The following is a 5,753-nucleotide window of genomic DNA, read 5'->3' as shown; positions in this document are numbered from 1 at the left end:
AAGAAGAAGAAGAAGAAAATAGCAGGAAGGGAAGAATGAAGGGGGGGAGATCAGAGGGGGAGACGAACCATGAGAGACTATGAACTCTGAGAAACAAACTGAGGGTTCTAAAGGGGAGAGGGGTGGGGGTTGGGTTAGCCTGGTGATGGGTATTAAGGAGGGCATGTACTGCATAGAGCACTGGGTATTATACACAAACAATGAATCATGGAACACTATATCAAAAACTAATGATATATGGTGATTAACATAACATAATAAAAAAAGTCAACAAAAAAATAAAAAGAAAGAAAAAGAAAATTAAAACTTACAATTCATTGAATGAATAATCTTACTTTTCATATTCTGAAACTGTGTAATTTTGACAATGACAATAGGTTGTATTCAGGATATAAAAAAGAGTTTTGAATAATTAACTTACTGAGTAATGTTTTCTTCAATTTAGTGATGTTCTTAGTCTTAGGTGAAACTCATCATATCTATTAGGGAATACTTGCTGTTTGGGATGTCCTTTGGGAAGGACAAAGTCACCATTGTTAGAAAAACAACTTTCTGTTGAAAAGCTCTCCAGGTCCAAATGCTGTTCTTCTCAAGGGATCACTGGAGTAATACATGTTATTAGCTTATAGCATATTTTGATCTTTAATGTTTTCCCAGAGGGGATGGGAGGAGACTGCCTATGCTTAGTCTTCTGAAACCTCTTTGATTCTAACCTGCATTAATGGAAAGAGTCTTCTCAATGTTTATATCACCTATTTTTATAAGACTCATAAAAATCCAGTACCAACTCCTTATGTGAGCTTCTTTATTTTAAAGACAAAGAGATCTGGGCGCCTGGGTGGCTCAGTTGGTTAAGCAACTGCCTTCGGCTCAGGTCATGATCCCGGAGTCCTGGGATTGAGTCCCACATCGGGCTCCTGGCTCAGCGGGGAGCCTGCTTCTCCCTCTGACCTTCTCCCTTCTCATGCTGTTTCTCTCTCCCTCCCTCTCTAATAAATAAATAAAATCTTAAAAAAATAAAAAATAAAGACAAAGAGATCAACTCAAAGTATTATTATCTACAACATAGGGTCTAAGAAACATGCACATCATCACTTGTGAATTTCTCCACAGATTCATGAATTAAGAATGAAATTATTTTGTTCCTGGTGCTGTACCAGTAACTCTTGCTCCCTTTGCCTCTATAATCTACTCTAAGGGCAAGACTAGGTCTTGTCAAAAAAATATTTTGCATAAAATATCATCAAGAAAATATCTGAGATATTATTTTATAATTATTTTGGCATTTTATTTACCTGAACTTTGTGTTATACAGTAAATCAGTCATTTTACTGGTAGAAGTTCACAGAGATGTATAATTTCCTTTTCTCTTTCCTATTCTTTTTTAATTTCTTTTTCCTGCTAGAAGCAGAGATGTTTCTGGAGGAAGGTACTAAATCAAGCTGTTAGCTCTGCTCCATTATTTTATACACTTCAGGTTGCAACTGAAAATACCTATATAGAAATTTATATGGTAGCGTTAAATAACTTCAGACTCAATGTATTTCTTGAAGGATGAACGAAGTATTCATACACAGTTTGTATTTAATAGTCACGCAGAAGCACATTAAAGGCTGAGAGAGGGCTGAGACCTCTAGTTTTTAGGACTTGTACTGAAAGTTTTAATGACACAAATATTCTACTAAACACATTGTTTTTTATGGCCTAATTTTTCTGGAAGTTGTATTGATCAAAAGTATTTTGTCAACTGAAACTCAACGACGGAATAATGTCCAAATTCTTACATGCAGCCAAATAATGTACTAGTGTAGTAAATGAAAAGCAAGACAAAGAACCCCTAAGATAGCACATAAAATACAGTATTAAAGAATATTAACTCCACTGCACATAGCCAGTAGCATATTAGCAATATTAAAACAGAGAGTTTGAAGCTACAAACTGCAAAACATTCATTCATTTCCTATAATGTTTACCCAAGGGACAGCTCCAAGGTCTGATGGAGATTTATTTTTAAATAATGTTATTTCCTCACTAACTGACCTTGCTTGGTCCAAATTGCATAAAGGAGGGAAAAGAATGCTTATAAAGAGTATTTTTGAGGAAATAGGCACTTTGCAGATTCTTTCCAAAGACAATCTCCCAAATTAGCTCCGTGATTTTAAAATGGTCTATGAATTAACACAATTGCAAGATATGATCTGAATGCAACCAGTGAGTATATAAAAATGAATATTTTTGAAATACATAATTGAAAGTTTCTGAGTTTGTGCCGGCATTTGATTAATTCTGCAAATCCATTGTAAGTGTGGAAGTCGGTAGTATTGATAAAACCACTTCTACAGTGTACAAGAGCAATTTATGTCACCCAAACATTTTTTAAACATCATGGCATACTGAATTTATGAAGTCAATGTACTTATTCTGATAGGAAAGCGTATTCTCGTGGGGGCCTACAGGGAAGTATTTTATCTTTGTGTATAAACGGAAATGGATGATCTGTATTATGATTTACTGCACAGGCTGTTTCAAACGTTTTAAAAGTTTTAACTCAAATTCCAAGCCTATTTCCAATTGCAGCCTTACTTGTTGCCAAAATAAATATTACGCTCTCTGAAAATACAGTAGAATGAGTTCTATTTGGAAAATTTATGTATTGATAACGTGAATTTCACTATCCATGGTTCAGCTCCCACTCACAGTTCTAATTTCCATATGGCCTTTGTAAGGTCCAATAAGTCTGAATTTCACATGATAAATGACAGTTTTTAAAAAGCATCATCCTAAATATCAATATTTGTACATCTTTATTTAAAATTATTGACATCATATTAGTGAGAATTTAAGTTAGACTTATTGAAAGCAGGCTCTCTTGTGACATGACATTTTTAATTGTGTTGCACATATATTTTTATAATTTAATTAACATATCTATTATATGTGGAATGATACCTTTAGTTTTCTAAGATATTAATGAAATCTTTAAAATGAGCCTTCTAGTACTTCTGTAGTGTTAAATTACCATTATTCAGAATTTATGATAACTTAATCCAGACTGCAAAAGTTTTCCTTTGAATTACTCATGTAGTGATAAAACTAAAAACGTAAAACACAGAAAATAGCACGACTGTTTAGTGAATGAGAATGAATGCACTATTGTGAGGATTTTAGCTTAGTTTTTTTTAGTAGCATTCATTGTAAGTGATTATCTATTTTCTACATCAGAATCAAATGAATTTCAGATGTGTAATATTTAGCATTTAGAACATTGTTTCCTATGTGCTACCTGTTCTTGAAAGAAATAAAGTACATTTTGACTATCTTAATTTGGATTATCCTTATAACCAGTGAGATTTTATTGCATATAAAGATCTAATATACTGGAATCAATATATATGTTTTCTTTAATTCAAATTTTATATTTAGCATAATTTAATATATATATATATACAGACAAACATATATATATGTATATATATGAAAATAATAAAATGCCCATCTAAATCCTGAGATTAAAAAAATACTTATTGTTAATTTTCAGAAGACAAAAGCACGGGGCACCCAGGTGGCTCAGTTGCTTAAGTGTCTGCCTTCGGCTCAGGTCATGATCCCAGAGTCCTGGGATCGAGTCCTGCATCAGGCTCCCTGCTCAGACGGGGAGCCTGCTTCTCCCTCTCCCTCTGTTGCTCCTCCTGCTTGTTCTCTCTCTCTCTGTCAAATAAATAAATAAAATCTTTAAAAAAAAAAAAAGACAAAAGCAAAGTAGAACTTTTGATAATGAATATGATTAAATAATCCATTTTACTTTTATTACATACTACTTGTATATTACATATTCCACATCACAGGTGTGACTTAATAGAATATAGGTAGTATCTAGTGCATGTATTGACTATCCTGCTAGAGTCTCATTCAGTACAGTACATTCACCAATTTTAATTATGTTTTCACATAGATTTTTTTTTTTTTGAGAGGGGTGGGGCAGAGGGAAAGGAAGAGAGAGAATCCCAAGCAGGCTCCATGCCCAGCACAGAGCCCAAGGCGGGGCTTAATCTCACAACCCTGAGAACATGACCTGAGCTGAAATCAAGAGTTGGACTTAACTGATTGAGCCACCCAGGTGCCCCTGCACAGTGATTTTTAATAGAGACTTTTGAAAACTGCAAAAAATGGGCTAATATGGCTTGCTACATGTTTTTCTATTCTGTACCATTTTTTTTTCCTTTTAGATTACTAGCTTGCCATGTTTATGTGATGAAGTATTTCAGTAGTTTCTTTCCCTGACCACCCATTAGAAATGCCTAGGGAACTTTTAAATATACCAGTGTCTCATCTCCCAAATTCTTCATTAAATTGATATGGGGCATGAGCCAGGCATGGTCATTTTAAAAATAATTCCTAGGGGTGCCTGAGTGGCTCATTCAATTAAGTGTCTGATTCTTGGTCTCAGCTCAGGTCTTGATTTCAGGGTGGTAAGTTCATGCCCAGAATTGGGCTTTACACCGGGCATGGAGCCTACTTTAAAATAATAGTAATAATAATAATAATAATAATAATTCCTAAATTGATGTTAATATGCAAGGCAGAATTGAAAACTTCTGGGATCTGGGATAAACTGAATGGCCCCTTCCTACAAAAAGAAAATATTCATTTTTCAAAATCTTTACCACAAAACAAACAAGTAAAAATGAAGAGAAGACATTATGGGTCCCATGCTTTAGTCCTTTACCTTTAAACATTCTGTTATCAACTGTTTTTTCCTTAGTCCCACAGCTGCCACTTTCCTTAAATTCCATCTACGGCTGGCACTATTTCAATTAAACATATCTTGGCATTATATACAATACATCTAGGTAAGAATTAAGCCTAAAATTTTTAGGATGTAAAACATGAAAATTACCAGTTTGGAGTTGCCCACATACTTCAACCTCTTCTTGGTTTGGTTGTGTCTCAAGATATGAATGAAGGAGAAGGAGCAAGGAACTTCCTTGGCATCTCAGGAGACATTGTCAGGAAAGATTTCAGAAATATTAGTGGTGACTCTGGTGTCTGTTACGGAGGTCACATTGAGCTGTGAGCTGCTTCAGGGATGTCTTTAGGAGTCAGCACCATGGCAGAAGAAATCAAGACCTACCAGAACTACCAGACTGTCCCTTTTGACAACTGCTTTCCCAACCAGAACCAGACTAGGAACTGCTGGCAGAACTAACTGGATTTCCACTGCTGTGAGAAGGCAATGACTGCTAAAGGGGCTAAATGTCTTCAGGTGCAAATAGTACTGGCGTGTGTACAAGTCCCTTTGCCCCATATCCTGGGAGTCAGCCTGGGACAACTGCAACACAAAAGGCATGTTTCCTGGGAAGGTCTGAACTGGCTCCACCCACCTCTCCTTTGTCATCCATTCTTCTCCCAGGGTGGTGAAGGGGGACCTGTGTACATGGTGATCCCTACCTTGGGATCCTGAATCGTGGTTTAACTAATAATAAATACTCACTGGAAACATGTAAAAGAAAAAAGAAATATTGGTGGAGATGAGAGAGGAAATAGCAACAGGAAATAAACACAAATGTGAATGTGGAAGGCACATATTAAGGACGATTTCATTGTATATAAAAGAAAATTCAGTTAATAATGCTTATACTTGGAATGTAGTTTGATCATGTAATAAGTCTGCAGGAAAGACTTTGCTAGTTTAATAGCTTAGTGATATCCAAGACCTGGGCCAACATCTAAACGCACAGTAACTTATATTGTTT

At 35.4% G+C, this 5,753-nt stretch overlaps 1 pseudogene; it reads left to right on the top strand.

The window, feature by feature from the left end:
* The first annotated feature begins 5,107 nt into the window (after nucleotides 1-5,107).
* Nucleotides 5,108-5,366, top strand: LOC110589037 (annotated as a pseudogene).
* Nucleotides 5,367-5,753: the final 387 nt, after the last annotated feature.

The sequence above is a fragment of the Neomonachus schauinslandi genome, chromosome 12, assembly GCF_002201575.2.
Source record: "Neomonachus schauinslandi chromosome 12, ASM220157v2, whole genome shotgun sequence".
Classification (NCBI taxonomy): domain Eukaryota; kingdom Metazoa; phylum Chordata; class Mammalia; order Carnivora; family Phocidae; genus Neomonachus; species Neomonachus schauinslandi.
Note: the sequence above shows the minus strand (reverse complement) of the source record. Positions and strands in the feature narration are given on the sequence as shown.